The sequence below is a fragment of the Panthera uncia genome, chromosome B4, assembly GCF_023721935.1.
Source record: "Panthera uncia isolate 11264 chromosome B4, Puncia_PCG_1.0, whole genome shotgun sequence".
NCBI classification, from domain to species: Eukaryota; Metazoa; Chordata; class Mammalia; order Carnivora; family Felidae; genus Panthera; species Panthera uncia.
Window position 1 is genome coordinate 130727223 of NC_064809.1, and position 18258 is coordinate 130745480.

The 18258-nt window shown below is 42.0% G+C and overlaps 1 protein-coding gene and 1 pseudogene across 1 annotated transcript in view; one reads left to right on the top strand and one right to left on the bottom strand.

Annotated features, from left to right (window-relative positions):
* The window catches only part of SLC25A17 (solute carrier family 25 member 17), a 359412-nt gene that overhangs the window by 165521 nt on the left and 175633 nt on the right, over window positions 1-18258 (bottom strand). The window lies entirely within an intron of this gene.
* Window positions 7667-9330, top strand: LOC125919928 (60S ribosomal protein L14-like; annotated as a pseudogene).

The window sequence follows — 18258 nt, forward strand, 5'->3', positions numbered from 1 at the left end:
CCCCCCCACCTTTCCTCCTCCCCTCTCCTCTCCCCCTCCCCTTCCTTTTAACCCTTCCCTCTTCTCCCCTTCCTCTCCCCCTCCCTCTCCCCCTGTCTCCTCCCTCGCCTTCCTCCCCCTTCCCCTCCTTCTCCCCTCCTCCCTCTCTCTCCTCCTCTCCCCTTCTCCCTTTTCACCCTTACCCCTCTGCTCCCTCTACCCCTCCCTCTACCCTTCTTTCCTTCCTCCCCCTTCCCCTCACCTCTCACCAGTGCCTCCCACTGGCTGAGCCAGAAGCCAGCTGACACTGACCTCCAGGTCAGTCCTGCCCCCACCCCATGACATGAAACAACAGAAAAAGGGTGAGGAACATATCTGAAGGCCAACAGATTTTGTCATTTTATGAGTGCACAAATGATGAAGTTACACAGTGAGTATATAAACCCTCTTCCAACAAAACCCACATGTCTTTTTTTAATATGCAAGACCAGAGTATATATGTAAAGATCTCCTAATACAGAAGAAGATAGCAAAGTTTGATACCATTCTAACTAAAATTTAATGTATGGGTGCTGAGGTGACTCAGTTGGTTGAGCGTCTGACTCTTGATTTCGGCTCAGTCATGATCCCAGGGTCATGGGATCAAGCCCTGCGTGGGGCTCTGTGCTGGCCATGGGGCCTGCTTGGTATTCTCTCTCTCTCTCTGCCTCTCTCCTCCATTCGTACTCTCTCTCTCTCTCAAAAAAAGAAACTTTAACTTCTAAAAATTGACAGCTTTTCCACCATTTTATTGTTTTACATCAAGTTGCTATTTGATGGAACACACCTTACAAAGGTTAACTTGCAAAAGGTCATACTGGAAATGAAGTAATGCCTTTCTTCCAGGAATGCTCATAACAGCTTTATTTGTAACAGCTCCAAACTGGAAACAATCAGGACATTCATCGACAGGTGAAGGGACTAACGTATAAATGTACGACCATACAATGGAATACAACTCAGTGGTAAAAACGGATGAACTATTGATGAACGCCGCAGCATGCATACGTCTCAAGGTAATTATGCTGAAGGAAAGAAGTCAGACCGAAGCAAGAGTACATATATACTGTATGGTTCCATTTACATAAATTCTGGAAAATTCAAGCTAATCTACAATGACCAAAGCAGATTCAGTGGCCACCTGGAAGCAAGTGGAGGATGAAGAGGGATGAGAGGGAGGGCATCACAAAGGGCACGAAGACATTTTTGAGGGCGATGCACATGTTTGCGATCCTTTTTTTTGCTCAGCTTCTCTTTAATAGATAAGCTTAACATGGGTGGCAAATTTTAATAGAGTAGAAAGCCTTCACTATATATCATCTACATTTAAAGTGTATTCATCTTTATGAAGAGAGAAGTTCCAAGACTAACGTGCACTGAAAATGAGAAATTTAAGAAATTGGCTAAACTGCTAGTTTATTAAAGTTGTTTCACCTGGTGGTTACAGTTTGTTAAATCAGTTATATATTGGTTTGAGAGCAATTGGTCTTGATAAAATTATCCAAAATAAAGACTTATAAGATAAGTGGGCTTTAAAAGAATACCATACTCCTAAAAATACCAATTTTTATCTTTTAGGAATTGGCCAAATGTAAATACATGTATTACATTATATGTTTGTCTATCTAGTTTATTTCTCATAATAGTTTTTGAAAACTATCACCATAACAGAGGTTATTTCACGGAGGGACTTATGTAGTGAAGCAAAGCCATCAAGCACCCATAAACATATGACATCTATCACGAGTACCTGTTCATATACCTTCTCTCTGTCACCTTATCCGATCACCACCCTCAAAAAAATTGTCATTTCCATAATGAATTCCCGAACCATCAGGCTTACCAAACTTTAGCGCTCTTCCTACCCCACACCCTACTCCACCACACACACACACACACACACACACGCACACACACGTTATTAAAAATCAGTACATGCCTTAAGCAACCTTGAAGAATGTAAAATCTGTCATTCTGATATCAAGTAGCTCTTTCTTTTTTAATTCTTTTTTAACGTTTATTTATTTTTGAGACAGAGAGAGACAGAGCATGAACGGGGGAGGGTCAGAGAGAGGGAGACACAGAATCTGAAACAGGCTCCAGGCTCTGAGCTGTCAGCACAGAGCCCGACATGGGGCTCGAACTCACAGACCCGCGAGATCCTGACCTGAGCCGAAGTCGGCCGCTTAGCCGACTGAGCCACCCAGGCGCCCCTCAAGTAGCTCTTTAAAAACTTTAGTAAGCATAAGCTCACATGGAGTGTTTAGTATTTAATGCAGATTTTCATGCCTACTCTTAGAACGTCCAATTTCATGGTTCTAGGTGAGGAATCAGTATTTTGATCTTTCATCTTTGACATTATAATTATTATGTGTTGTGGTGTGGACCTCCTTGGGTTCACTTTCTTTGGAACTCTCTCTGCATCCTGAACCTGGATGTCTGTTTCCTTCCCCACGTTATTTCTTCAAATAAGTTTTCTGCCCCCTTCTCTCTCCCTTCTCCTTCTGGGACCCCCATAATGCGAGTGTTTGTTCACCTGATGTCGTCCAACACATGCCTTAGCCTTTTCTCATTTTTTAAAATTCTATTTTCTTTTTGCTCTTCAGCTTGGGTGCTTCCCATCACCCTGTCTTCCAGGGTGTTGATCTGTTTGTCTGCATCTTGATTCCCTCCAGCATGTTTTTCATTCCTGTTATTGTATTCTTCAGCTCTGATTCATTCTTTTTTATGTTTTCTATCTCTTTGTTGAAGTTCTCACTAAGTTCTTTCCCTCTTCTCTCCAGTCTGGTGAGCATCTTTACGACCATTACTTTGAACTCTTTATCAGGTAGTTTGTTGATCTCCTTTTCATTTAGTTCTTTTTCTGAGGTTTTTCCTATTCTTTGGTTTGGAGCATATTCCTCTGTCTCCTCATTTTGCTTGACTTTCCGTGTTTGTTTCTGTGAATCAGGTGGAACAGCTAATTCCCCTAAACTTAATAGAATGATCTTGTGTAGGGTCATCCCCTGTGTACACTGCATGCCTGGTGACTTTGACTGGCTGGCTAGAGATGCGGCCGGTGTGGGCTGGGGGTCCCAGGGCACTCTGTGCTGGGGCTGCCCTGGTGCGATGGCCAGAGCTGAAGGAGTGTGGGCCGGGGTAGTCCCAGGACTCTTGGCACAGAGGGCACACTGGCAAGACAGCTGAAGCCAAAGCAGGCACAGACTGGAGGTGTTCTGGGGCTCTCTGCATTGTGGGCACACTGGGAGGACAGCTGAGGCTGAAGTGTCCCAGGACACCCCACATAAGAGCACCCTGGCGGTGAGGCTAGAGCGGAGGCAAGCACGGGCCAGGGTGTCCCAGGGCGCTCTGCTCCAGCAGTGCCCAGGCAAGTCAGCTGGGGCTGAAGTGGTGCAGACGTGCAGTGTTCCGGGGTGCTCTCACCTTTGTCACCTTGGTGAGATGCCTGCAGCTCTAGCGGGCACTGACCAGGGGCGTCCCGCTGTGCACTGCACCGGGGCCACCTCGGTTGGATGTTGGGCCGATGTGGGCTAGGAGCCCAGGGCTCACCGAGGCAGTAGGCTGGCTCGGGCACCCAGACCCTGCTCCCATCCACACTATCAAAATGGAGGGGGATGTAAACCATAGCACTTGCCGGCCTCTCTGACCCAGAGAGTGTTCCAGCAGCTCCCCCACCATTTGGTAGGGTTCTTGGGATGGACCTTTATATTCTAGTTGCTATTTTATTTTACTCTCATTATTTTTAAATAGGCTCCATGCCCAACGTAGGGCTTGAACTCATGACCCTGAGATCAAGGGCCACATGCTCTACTGACTCAGCCAACCACACGATACTCTTCTAGTTGCTGCTTTATTTTTTTTAATGTTTATTTATTTTTGAAAGAGAGAGAGAGAGAGACAGAGAACAAATAGGGGAGGGGCAGAGGGAGAGGGAGACCCAGAATCCGAAGGAGGCTCCAGGCTCTGAGCTGTCAGCACAGAGCCCGACGCGGGGCTCGAACTCACGAACTGTGAGATCGTGACCTGAGCCGAAGTCGGAGGCTTAACCGACTGAGCCACCCAGGCGCCCCTCTAGTTGCTGTTTTAAACCACTTTTTTTTTTTTCTGTGCCCCAGGGTGTCCAGGGCTCACTGAAGCTGCAGACTGTGCAGCAGGAGCTCTGCTCCTGTCTCAAGGTGGAGGGAGATTGTGAACCACGGCACTCCCCAGCACCCCCAACCCGCACCCCCACCCCCACTCCAGAATGCGGTCCAGCAGCTCCCCAAAGTGTGGCACGGTTCTAGGGCTGAATCCTTTATATTCTAGTTGCTTTTTCAAACCATGGCTTTGAACCTGCTCTTAGTCGCTCTCTACTAGACAACTACCCCACGGCGGTTCTCAGGGTTCAGGGTGGGGGTTCCCTTCGTTACCGTGTGCCTGTCTCTCTCCCTATTCTCAGTGTGGTCTTTCTATATTTTGCTGTGCGGAAGCTGTTCAGTCAGCCCTCACTTCTTCTTCAGGAGGAATTGCTCTGTAAATAGGCGTGGATTTGGTGTGTTCGTGGAGGAAGTGAGTTCAAGGTCTTCCTCAGTCACCATCTTGGACTGAAACTCACAAAATAGTTTCTTGACTGAGTTCCTTCTCAGTTTCTTCCCCGCTGTTCTGGAACCATTTAGAATCCATCTTAGATCTGATTCAGGTCCTCAGCAACCAATTTGACCATGCTCACCTAAAGCATTTGTGGATAGCCAAAACACTCTCTGGTAAACTAATATACATCCAAGCAGCATCTTCTGAGTGACTTCAATTACTTATGTATAAAAATATACGTGAAGAGGGTTAGTGACATCTGTAACCCTAAAGAAAAAACAATTGCCAATTCTCTTACTTTTACCTTGGAATTTTTTATGGGATGATATCATTTTGTCAAGATTACACTCCAGGAAAATTCCACATTATAGCAAAGAGGGGAATTATTTTTATAGAAATTAACGTAAAAAGTCTAGCTGCATTTCCAGACAGCTAGTCCCAAACATTCCGATCTATTACTTATACAGATTGTCCCCAAACTCTTTGAATGACACGTTCATTCCTAATTTTAAAATGTGGATTCTGGGGGCCCCTGGGTGGCTCAGCCAGTTAAGCATCTGACTTCAGCTCAGGCCATGATCTCACATCACAGTTCATGAGGTTGAGCCCCACATCCGGCTCACTGCTGTCAGCCTGTCAGTGCAGAGCCTGCTTCGGATCCTCTGTCCGCCTCTCAGTCTGCCTCTCCCCCATTTCCTCTCTCTCTCTCTCTCTCTCTCTCTCAATAAATAAATAAATAAATAAAACATTACAATGTTGATTCTGGGCTCAAGAGGAGAGTATACAGATATTCTCGGTACTTCCCCAAAGATGACTACTCAAGTGTAGTCTTTGACCAGAGGGAATTAGGCAAAAGGTGAGGACACAGCTAAAGTCAAGAGCCAAGGTGGGCAACCCCAGATCCATATCCAGGAGACAGCAGCTGAGTGGGTGTGAGAACATGCAGTTGACAGAGAGTCTCAAGTCCTCCCTCTTTTTTCAAGACAGTGAAGAGTGTCCATTTCTCTCTGCAATAAATCTTAGCCTTGAGAATCTCACAGTAACACATGTAAGCACTACATAACTACAAAATGCATAACTTAGAGCAAAATTATCCTAAATAAACGTGTCAGTGCAAAAGGGAACAACATAGAAAGGGTCAACATGGAACTCTATAGTTTTGTTTTGTTCTGTTTTGTTTTAAATAATGCATATGGTTGTGTATCTCTGCTGGCCAAAGAGAGAGGGAGTTCAGATGTGTACTACTCGTCAACAGAAAGAAGCCTGCCTGCAATTGAAATTTTGCTTTGGGTGAAATATGTGAGGGCAGCTCAGGGCTGGCTGGGCAGATGCATGAACTGCCAAGGGGAGGTGTACTCCCGCCCAGTGCCCTGTACTGCAGACACTGGGGCCCAGGCCCATACTCATCGTCACTCATTCAACTTCGCTGAGCTTCGACTGAGCTAGGTGCCAGGGTGAAGAGGGGAAACAGTCCCTGCCCTCGAAGAGTTCTTAGTCTATAAGACACTGGCATGGAAAGCATTATAATGCAATATAACATTGTAACAGAGTTGCAGAGGCAGTACAGGGAGGAAGGCATGAGCTGCATTTGAGAAGGGACTCAGGGGGCGCCTGGGTGGCTCAGTCGGTTGAGCGTCCAACTCTTGGTTTCAGCTCAGGCCATAATCTCATGGTTTGTGAATTCAAGCTCCACGTTAGGCTCTGTGCTGACAGCATGGAGCCTGCTTGGGAATCTCTCTCTCCCTCTCTCTGCCCCTCCCCTGCTGGTGCTCTCTCTCTCTCTCTCAAAATAAATAAATAAACATTAAAAAAAATTGTTTTTAAAGAGAAGGGAGTCAAGATCACTGGTCAGAGAAGATACCCCATGAGTTTCATAATAAAATTGCCATATTTGGATAGTATTTTCACTTACATTACTATCTCATTGATGCTCAGAGTGATCCTGTGAGGTACGTTATTATGTTCATCTTACAGACATGGAAAGTAGGCTGCCAGAGGTTGTGACTTACCAAACTTCATGTAGTTAAGTAGATTTTCTGGCTGGAATTCAGTTCTTCAGACTTGAAACCATGATGTGCAAACTTAACACTCACTGAGCCCTTACTAGGGGTGATGTGCTGGGCCAGGCATTCCGTGGCGTTATTTCATTTAATCTCTGCGGCAATAATTCTGATCACTCCTCATTTTAGAAATGAGAACACCGTGATTTATGGAAGTTAAAGTAACTCGTCCAAGTCAAGATTGAATTTAGCTATGACTCAGATCCTGAGCCCCTAACATCTTTACCGCATGATGCTGTTTCCCGCCCTTTCTCAAGGAAGGACTTCAATTTTCAATTATCCAAACTGGCTTAGTGCGGTTGGTACCAGACATACCTGGGCTAGAATCTTACTGGTCATTAACCAGCTCTCGGATCTTATGGCAATTTACTTAACGTCTTAGCTTCACTTTCCCTTAGGAATTGTATATATCTGGCCACCCTGGTTGTTTTCCTCACAGCATTTTTCCTTATTCTTTTATTTTGCATTTCACCTGATTCACCATTAATTGCTTTTGTCTGCCTCTACCTGTAGACTCTAAGCTACAGGAGACCTAAGGCTCCCTACACCCATCTTGCTTACTGTTGTATCTCCAACATGTAGCACAGAGCCTGGCACGTGGTGGGTACCCAATAAATACTTGTTCAATAAATAACTCATCCCAGAGGAAAAAGAGACTTCTTCCCCACCCCCACCCCCGCCCCGTTTCATTATATAGGACTTCCCTGTAAGGATTCTAGTAGAAGTAACAGGGCAATGAGATATTATGAATGACCAGTCCTGGAATATTTAGGACCATCTCCTGCCAAGGGAGGTGAGATGGTGATTGGCAACACTACCAGAATCACAAGTAGGGCCAGCATCACATAGTGTGAAGGGTTCTCCCAGCACGTGGGGTAACGCTCTGCTATTAGTGTCTAGAAATTCTTAATAATTTCTTTTAACAAGCACACTCGTTTTTATTTTGCACACAGTACTACACATTATACAAATGATCCTAGTCACATGCAATGGGCCATAAGGAAGGAGAAAGGGGAACGATGAGGCAACATTTCTACCAAAACAAGGTTGGGGAATGCTGAAAAGTCCAAAACTGTGAACACCATATATGTCTTCAGAAATGCAGTTACGTGCTCAGCTCGTAATGAGAGAGACTGATGAGCTCCTTGAAGGCAGAGATAATACCTTATTCAGTGCAGTCTGTAGTTTAAAATGGTGCTGGCATTTTCTTTTAATCAATCTTATTATTTTGAGATCACTGTAAATTCCATCTGCAGTTATAAGAAATAATACAAAGAGATCCAATGTGCCCTTTACTCAGTTTTCCCCAATGCTAAGATCTTGCAAAACTATAGTACAGTATCACAACGAAGATATTGACATCGATGTGGCCCAGACACCCAAATATTTCCATCACTGCAAGGATCCCTCGTGTTGCCCTTTTATAGCTACACCCATTTTTCTCCCACCTCCTTTCCTCCTTAACTCCTGGCAAGCAGAAATCTGTTCTCCATTTCTATAATTTTGTCATTTCAAGAATATTAAATAGAATCGTACTACAGTAACTCTTGTATGATTTTTTTTAATTTTTTAAGCTTATTTATTTATTTTGAGAGAAATAAAGAGAGAGGGATGGGCTGAGAGAGACAGAGAGAGAGAGAATCCCAAGCAGGCCCTGCACTGTCAGCTCTGAGCCTGATGCAGGGCTTGAACTCATGAACCATAAGGTCATGACCTGAGCCAAAATCAAGAGTCAGGTGCTTAACTGACTGAACCACCCAGGTTTTTTTAATTCAGCATAATTATCTGCAAATTCAGCCACTTGGGTATATTGATAGCCCATTCCTTTTTATTACTGAGTGGTATAGATATACCACAGTTTAACCATTTACCCATTGGAGGACATCTGCATGTTTCCAGTTTGGGGCTGTTATAAATAAAGCTGCTAAAACCCATGTATGGATTTTATGTAAACAGCAGTCTTCATATCTCTGGGATAAATGCCCAGGAACTCAATCACTGTAGTTGCGTGCGTACATTTTAAAGATACTGCCACTTCTCACTGAACGCTGCCAGTGTGGTGTTCAGGCATCTCACGGAGGTTGGCCCGGTAGCCTACGTTTACTCTGGGCCCCGTGCCAGGAAGCTGGTCATGATTGTAGATGTCATTGATCAGAACAGGGCTTTGGTTGATGGACCTTGCACTCAGGTAAGGAGACAGGCTATGCCTTTCAAATGCATGCAGCTCCCTGACTTCATCATCAAGTTCCCTCACAATGCCCTCCGTAAGTGTGTCTGACAAGCCTGGCAGAAGGCAGATATCAATACAAAACGGGCAGCCACAAGACGGACCAAGAAGATTGAAGCCAGAGAAAGGAAAGCCAAGATGACAGATTTTGATCGTTATGAAGTCATGAAGGCAAAGAAAATGAGGAACGGAATAATCAAGCTTGAAGTTAGGAAGCTACAAAAAGCAGCTCTCCTGAAAGCTTCTCCCAAAAAAGGAGCTGCTGCAAAGATTCCAGGACAAAATAATGATCAATAAAGGAAAAGATGGCCGTTGCAGGCAAGAAGGCTCCCGTCCAGAAGCTTCCTGCCCGGAAAGCTGCAAGTCCAGAAGGCGGTGCCTCCAAAGGCTCAGAAGGATCAGAAAACTCCAGCCCAGAAAGCACCTGCTCCGGAGGCATCTGGCAAGAAATTCTAAAAGCATGAGAGGCTATTATAAATAAGTAATAAATTTTCTTTTGGACAAAAAAATTGAATAAAAATACTACCAAAGTGTTTTGCAGGGTGCTGTACCATTGTTCATTCCTACCTGCAGTGTATGAGTGATCTAGTTTCTCTGCATTCCTGTCAACATTTCATGTTGTCACAGTTTTTAATTTTAGCCATTCTGATAGGTGTATAGTGATAACTCGTGGATTTAATTTGCATTTATCTATTGGCTAATGACGTTGACTATCTCTTCATGTGCTTATTTGCCATCTGTATGTCCTCTTTGGTGAAATATTTCTTTGTTGGGGTGCCTGGGTGTTTCAGTCGATGTAAGCGCCTGACTCTTGCTTTTGGATTCAGGTCATGATCTCATAGTTTGTGAGATTAAGCCCCACGTCGGGCTCTGTGCTGACAGTGCAGGGCCTACTTGGGATACTCTTTCTCTCCCTCTGCCCTCCCCCACTTGCAATCTCTCTCTTTCAAAATAAACAAACATTCAAAAAATACATATATCTCTTCGTGTCTTTTGCCTATTTTCCAATTGGATTGTTTGGTTCTTAGTTTTAAGAGTTCCTTCTATGTTTTGTTGGATATTTGGTTTGCAAATACTGTTTTCCCACTCTGTAGTTTGTCTTTTCATCCTCTTAACAACATCTTTTATGGAGCAAAAGTTTGTAATTCTGATGAAGTCCCATTTATCGATTGTTCCCTTTATGGATCATGCTTTGGTGTCAAACATAAGAACGGGCCCTAAACCCTGCACGTTTTCTCCTATGTTTTATTCTAAAAGTTGTACAGTTTTATGTTTTACATCTAAGTTCATGATACAGGTTAATTTTTGTGTAAGGTGTGAGAATGGTTCAAATGGTTGCTTGTTTTGTTTTGTCTATGAATGTCCATTTGCTCCAGCACTGTTTATTGAAAATGCTCTTTCTTCCATTAAATTGCTTTTGTGCCTTTGTCAGCATTTAGTTGGGTATGTTGGAGCGGGTCTTTTCCCAGGTTCTCTGTTCAGTCCATTAATCTCTGTGTCTGTTCCTCCACCACTACCACAGAGTCTTGATTACTGTAGGTCTATGGTGAGTCTTGAAAGCAAAAAAAGTGACTCCACTGTACTTCTCCGTCTCAAAATTGTTTTAGCTATTCTAGTTCCTTGGTCTTTCCATATAAATTTTGTTTATTTATTTATTTATTTATTTATTATTTTTAAATAGGCTCCATGCCCAATGTGGGGATTAAACTCCCCACCTTGAGATCAACAGTCCGATGCTCTACTGACTGAGAAACCCAGGAACCCCTCCATATAAATTTTAGAATAATTTTATGGTAACTACAAAAACCTGCTAGGGCTTTTATAGGAATTGTGTTAAGCTGTATATCAATTTGATGAAAATAGACATCTTTTCTATGTTGAACCTCCCAATCCATGAATATGTTTTATCTCTCCATTTATTTAAAAAAAAAACTTAAAAAGATTTTCTCTCATCAGTGTTGTGTCATTTTTTTCTTTCTTTCTTTTTTCTTTGAGAGAAAGAGAGATAGTGGGGGAGAGGGACAGAGGGAGAAAAAGAGAGAGAGAGAGAATCCTAGGCAGGCTCCATGCTGAGCATGGAGCCCAATGCGGGGCTCAATCCCATGACCCTAGGATCATAACCTGAGCTGAAATCAAGAGCCAGACACTCAAGTGACTGAGCCAACCAGGTGCCCAGTGTTGTATCATTTTAGTCTTACAAGTCCTATACATGTTTTGTTAGATTTATATCTAATTATTTAATTTTCTTGATGATTATAAATAGCATATTATTTTAAATTTCTATGGCCACATGTTCGTAGCTAGTAGACACAAAACAATTACTTTTTGTATGTTTATCTTGTATCCTGTGACCTTGCTATTCTTACAAAAGTAGTTCTAAGTGTTTTTTTTTTTTTTTAAGATTCTTTTAGATTTTCTAAATATGTTATCTAAAAATGGGATGGTTTTATTTCTTTGTTTTCATTCTGTATGGCTGTATGCCTTTTACTGCCTTTTTTACTGCCTTATTACACTGGCTCCAAGTTCCAGGGTTATACTCAATAAGAATGATAAAAGAGGTCATCCTTGCCTTGTTTCCAATTTTAAGAGGAAAGCATTCAGAATTTTGCTAACATTAAGTATAATGTTAGCTGTAGGTTTTTGGTAGAAGCTTTTTATCAAGTTCAGAAAGTTCTCTATTCCTACTTTTCTGAGAGTTTTTATCATAAATGGGTGTTGAATTTTGTCAAATGTTTTCCTGTATCTATTGATATGACTGTGTGATTTTTCTTCTTGAGCCCAATAATATGGCAGAATCCACTGAATGATTTTTTTTTAAGTTTATTATATTGAGAGAGATAGAGACAGAGAACCAGTGGGGGGTGCAGAGAGAGAGAGAGGGACAGAAGAGTTGAAGCAGGCTCTGTACTGACAGCAGAGAGCCTGATGGGGGGCTCCAACTCATGAACCATGAGATCATAATCTGAGCCAAAGTCGGACACTTAACCGACTGAGCCACCCTAGGTGCCCCTGATTGATTTTTTTTTTAATATTTATTTTTGAGGGGGGGTGGGAGAGGCGGAGAGAGAGAGAGGGAAAGAGAGAATCCCAAGCAGGCTCCACACTGTCAGCACAGAGCCGGGTTCAGGGCTTTATCTCATGAACCAGACATCATGACCCAAATCAAATCAAGAGTTGGACGCTTAACTGACTGAGTCACTCAGGAGCCCCATCCATGGATTGATTTTTAAATATTGAACCAGACTTGCATCCCCGGAATAAATGCCACTTGGGCATGGTGAGTAATACTTTTTTATATATTGCTAGATTCTATTTGCTAATATTTTATTAAGAATTTTTGTGTCTGTATTCATGAGAGTTATAGGTCTGTAGTTTTCTTTGTTTATATTGCCTTTGTCTGCTTTTGTTATTAGGATAAAACTGACTTTAGAAAATGAATTGGAAAGTGTTCTTCTATTTTCTGGAAGAGATTGTGTAGAACTGGCTTTAATTCTTCTTTACTCACGTGGAGAATTCTCCAGTGAAACCATCTGAACCTGGATATTTCTCTTTTGGAAGCTTTAAAATTATACATTAAATTGCCTTATTGGTTATACGGATATTCAAACTATCTATTTTACATTGGATGTGTTGTAGTAATTTGTGTTTTTGGAGGAAGTGATCTATTTTGTCTAAGTTGTTAAGTTTGTGTAGAGTCTGTGGTATTGCCCTATGATCCTTTCATGTAGTATATGTAGTGATATCTCCTGTTTCATTCCTGACATTGCTAATGTGTATCTTCTCCCTTTTATCTTTGTCAGTCTTGCCAGAAGCATGTCAATTTTAATCTTTTCAAAGGATCAGTTTTTTGTTTAATTGATTTTCTGTTTTCAATTTCATTGATTTCTGCTCGTATCTTTATTATTTCTTTCATTCTGCTAGCTTTGTTGTTGTTTTTTTTTCCCCCATAGGTTCTCAAAGTGGGAACTTAGGTCACTCTTTTCCTCTTTTCTAAAGCATACATATAGGGGGCGCCTGGGTGGCTCAGTCAGTTAAGTATCCGACTTCCGCTCAGGTCGTGATCACCTGGTTCAAGAGTTTGAGCCCTGCATTAGGTTCTGTGCTGACAGCTCAGAGCCTGGAGCCTGCTTCAGATTCTGTGTCACCCTCTCTCTGCCCCTCCCCCACTCACACTCCGTCTCTCTTTCTCAAAAATAAGCAGTAAAAAATTTTAAAAAATAATAAACTGTACATTTAGTGCTAAAATTTTCCCTTTCAGCCCTGATTTAGGGTCCCACAAATTTTGATATGTTGTTTTCATTTTCTTTCAGTTCAACATTATTTTTTTATTTCCCTTAAGATTTCATCTTTCACCTATGGATTACTTAGAAAAGTGCTGTTTAGGGGCATCTGGGGGCTCAGTCAGTTGAGCATCTGACTTCAGCTCAGGTCATGAACTGGTAGTTTGTGAGTTCAAGCCCTGCATCGGGCTCTGTGCTGACAGCTTGAAGCCTGGAGTCTGCTTCAGATTCTGTGTCTCCCTCTCTCTCTGTTCCTTCCCCACTCTCACCGTCTCTCTCTCTCTTTCTCTCAAAAATAAAGATTAAAAAAATAATAGAAATGTGCTGTTTAGTGTCAAGGTGTTTGGAGAATTTCCTGTTATCTTTCTGTTATTGACTTCTAGTTAGATTTCATTTTGGTTGGAGAAAACACTGAGATTTCAATTCTTTAAAATTTTTTTAAATGTTCATTTATTTTTGAGAGAGACAGAGAAGGAGACAGAGAGAGAGAAAACAAGTGGAAGAGGGGCAGAGAGAGAGGGGAAGAGAGGATCCAAAGTGGGCTCTGCACTGACCAAAGAGAGCCTGATGCAGGGCTTGAACTCACAAACTGTGAGATCATGACCTGAGCCAAAGTCAAGAGTCAGACACTTAAGAAGCTGAGCCACCCAGGTGCCTCACCCATGGCCCTTTTAAAAGAATATGTATGCTGCTGTTATTGCATGGAATGTTTGTGTTATTTTTATTTATTTATTTTTTAAGTAAGCTCCATGCCCAACATGGCACTTGAACTCATGACCTTGAGATCAAGAATCACATGCTCCACTGACTTAGCCAGCAAAGTACCCCTGGAGGGAATGTTTTTAAAATGTTGATTAGTTAGCTAACTTGACAAATTATATATATGAATAAAAATAAATAAAATGTTGATTAGATCCTGTTGGTTGACAATATTGTTGAGTTCTTCTATATTCTTGCTGATTTTCTGCCTAGTTGTTCTACCCATTGTTGTGAGAGAGGTGTTGAAATCTCCAACTGTGATGGTACATTTGTTGATTTCTATTTCCAGGTCTATCAGCTTTTGCTTCACATGCTTTGCAGCACATTTTTTGGTGCATAAACATTTGGGATTGCTATGTCTTCTTGGAGGAGTCACTTTTTTAGCATTATGTAACATTCCCCTCTCTGGTAATTTTCTTTACTCCAAAGTCTACTTTAGGGGTGCCAGGGTGGCTCAGTGGGTTGAGTGTCTGACTTTGGCCCAGGTCATGATCTCACTTCTCGTGGGTTCAAACCCCACATCAGGCTCTGCGCCGACAGCTCGGAGCTTGGAGCCTGCTTTGGATTCTGTCTCTGTCTCTCTGCCTCTCCCCTGCTCACGCTCTCTCTTAAATATAAAATAAAACATTTAAAAAAATCAAAGTCGACTTTATCTAATATTAATATATCCTGCTTTCCTTTGATTAATGTTTGCAAAACTTTTTCCATCCTTTACTTGGACCCTGTTTATATCATTTGAAGTGAGTATATTGTAGACAGCATATACTAAGCTATGTTTTAAAATCCACTCTGCGGGGCACCTGGGTGGCTCAGTTGGTTGAGCATCCGACTTCGGCTCGGGTCATGATCTCACAGTTCGTGAGTTCGAGCCCCGCGTTGGGCTCTGTGCTGACAGCTCAGAGCCTGGAGCCTGCGTCCGATTCTGTGCCTCCCTCTCTCTCTGTCCCTCCCCTGCTTATGCTCTGTCTCTCTCTCTGTCTCAAAAATAAATAAAACACTAAAAAAAATTTTTTTTAATAAAAAATAAAAAAAAATCCACTCTGCAAACTCTCTTGATATTCTCAGATCATTTACACTTAATGTAATTATTGATATGGTAAGAATTAATTCTATTGTTTTATTTTTTGTTTTCTGTTTGTTCTGTTTTTCATTACTGTTTTTGTTTTCCTGCCTTCCTATGGATTAAACATTTTTTAGAATTCCATTTTTATGTATCTATACTGTTTTTGAGTGTATCTCTTTGTATATCTTTAAGTGGTTATTCTAAGTCTTACATCATATATACATAACTTATGACAGCCCACTGATGTCATCATTTTACCAATTCGAGTGAAGTACAGATACCTTACCTCCCTCTATGTCCATTTACTCTTCCCATTTTATAATTTTCTTTTTCTTTCTTTTCTTTTCTTTTTTCTTTTTTTTTTTTAGGCTTCATGCCCAGTGCAGAGCCCAGAGCGGGGCTTAAACTCATGACCCTGAGATCAGGACCTGAGCTGAGATCAAGAGTCAGACACTTAATGGGGCACCTGGGTGGCTCAGTTGGTTAAGTATCCAACTTTGGCTCAGGTCATGATCTTGCAGTCTATGAGTTTGAGCCCTGCTTTGGGCTCTGTGCTGACAGCTCAGAGCCTGGAGCCTGCTTCGGATTCTGTGTCTCCCTCTCTCTCCGCCCCTCCCCCTCTTTCACTCTGTCTCTGTCTCTCTCAAAAATAAATAAACACTAAAATAAATATTAAAAATAAATAAATAGTCAGACACTTAACTGACTGAGCTACCCAGGCACCCCATATAATTTTCTTAAATATTTTATCCACATATATTTAGAACCACAAAAGACTATATTTTAAAAATATTTTTTAAGTTTTATTAAATCCAGTTAACTTTTTAGGTGAGCTGCATGCCCATTATGGGGCTTAAACTCATGACCCTGAGATCAAGAGTGGCACATTCTACCAACTGAGCCAGCCACACACCCCACAAGACTATAGCTTTTACTCAAACTGTCAAGCAGGATTTAGAAAACTTAAGAAAAGCCTATTGTATTTACTCCTGTTTTGCTTACTGTGTTCTTCCTTCCTCCTAATGGTCCCAGGTTCCTTGTTTTATTGTTTCCTTTCTGTTTAGAGAACTTCCTCTATCCATTTTTTTTTTTTTTAAGTAGGTCTACAGTGACAAACTCTCTTAGTTTTCCTTCATCTTGGAATGTCTTGATTGTCCTTCATTGCTGAAGGATATTTTCATTGGGTATAGGATTCTGGGTTGACAGTTGTTATTTTTCCCCCTGTAATTCAAGCTATATTGCTATTTCTTTCCGAACTCCATGGTTTCTGATGAAGAACATGCTGTCATTCAAATTATTTTTCCTCAATAGGTAAGTTGTCATTTTCTCTGGCTGATTTCAAGATTTTTTGTTTTTAGTTTTCAGAAGTTAAATTGTGATATTTCTTAGCATGGATTTCTTTGGGTTTATCCTGTTTAGGGTTTACTCACTTTCTTGAATCTATAGGCTTTTATGTTTCTTGCCAAATAGGAGAAGTATTCAGCCATTATTTCACCAATTACTTTTTAAGCCTGGCCCTCTTTGTCCTTTCTTCTGATGACACAAACATTAAGTCTTTTGAGATAGTCCCACAGGTCTCTGAGGCTCTGGAGGGTTTTGTTTATTTGGTTTTGGTTTTTGTGGGCTTTTTGTTTTTGTTTTGATTTTCAGACCATTTTCTTTTCTCTTGTTTAGATTAGGTAATTTCCATTGTGCTATCTTCCAGCTCAGTGATTATTTTCCCCATCATTTTCATTCTGTTGTTGAACCCATCGACTGAGATATTTATTTCAGTTATTACATTTTTCTGTTGAAAACTTTCCATTTGGGTCTTCTTTTTTTTTTGTTTGTTTTCTGTTAAGTCTATCTTCCCACTTGTTTAAAGCTTGTAATTGCTTGCTGAAAACTTTTTATCGTTGCTGATTTTAAATCTTTGTCAGAGAATTCTAACACCTCTATCATCTTGGTGTTGGTGTCTATTGATAGCCTTTTCATCCACTTTGAGATCTCGCAGTTCTTGGTAAGTTGAGTGATTTTTCAGCTGAAGCTGGACATCTTTGTATTACGAGACTCTGGATTTTATTTAAACTTTCTACTCTAATTGGCTTTTTTTGACATCAGTGCAGCAGGGGAGGATGGAGGTAGAAGTCCAGTTTCCCCACTTAGTTCCCCTTAACACCCAGGGGCGGGGGTGGGGGCTCCCTACACGGTCTCCACTGACACTGCAGTGAGGGCACCTTCATCATTGTGGAGTGATGGTGAAAGTCCCAACTCTCCACTAGCCTCCTCCAACACCAGCCCAGCAGGGAGAGAGAGGAGGGTTGCCTCAATACTTGGGTTGGAGTGGATGTCCAGACCTTGTCATGGTCCTGTCTTACACAACAGGGTTAAGGGAACTCATTATCAGCCAGAAGGGAGGAACGTTCCAACTACTTAATTGACCTACACCACACTAGCATGGGTGTTGGGGCACCTGGTTAAAAACCTGCAAGCTGTACAGACCAGCTGCCCATTCAACTTTGCTGGCATAGGTGGGAACGGGGCCACATTTTTTCTGTGTTGTTTGAATGGAGTAAAGCAGTTATTGTCTAAAAGTTTTCTCTTTGCTAGTGAAAACAGCCTTGTTTCTTCTCTGTTTTTTAATTTTTTAAAATATTTATTCATTTTTGAGAGAGAGAGAGAGAGGCAGAGCATAAGCAGGGGAGGGGCAGAGACAGGGGGAGACACAGAATCTGAAGCAGGCTCCAGGCTCTGAGCTGTCAGCACAGAGCCTGATGCAGGACTCAAACCCATGAACCACGAGACCATGACCTGAGTGGAAGTTGGACACTTAACCGACTGAGCCACCCAGGCGCCCCTCTTTCTTTCTTATTTGTCTGTACTCACTGTTATTTCTGGTTGCCAGATTCTTCAGCTCCAAGTATGGGATAGAGGAGGTAAGAAGAAAACCCAGGGAACCTCACTACCATGTCATTCCTCAAGTCCTGAGGTCCCTAACTGGTCTGCCTTCTTCTTTCCATCTCTTGGAGTCTTATTATTTAAACAAACAAACAAACAATGTGTGTGTGTGTGTGTGTGTGTGTGTGTAAAATATCCTGGGGGCTCCTGGGTGGCTCAAGCAGTTAATCATCTGACTCTTGATATCGGCTCAGGTCATGATCTCATGGTTCTTGGGATGAACCCCAGCATGGGGCTCTGTGCTGACAGTGCAGACACTGCTTGGGATTCTCTCTCTCCCTATCTCTCTACCCCTCCTCCACTTGCTCATGCATGCTCTCTCACGCTCTCTCTCTCACACAAAAT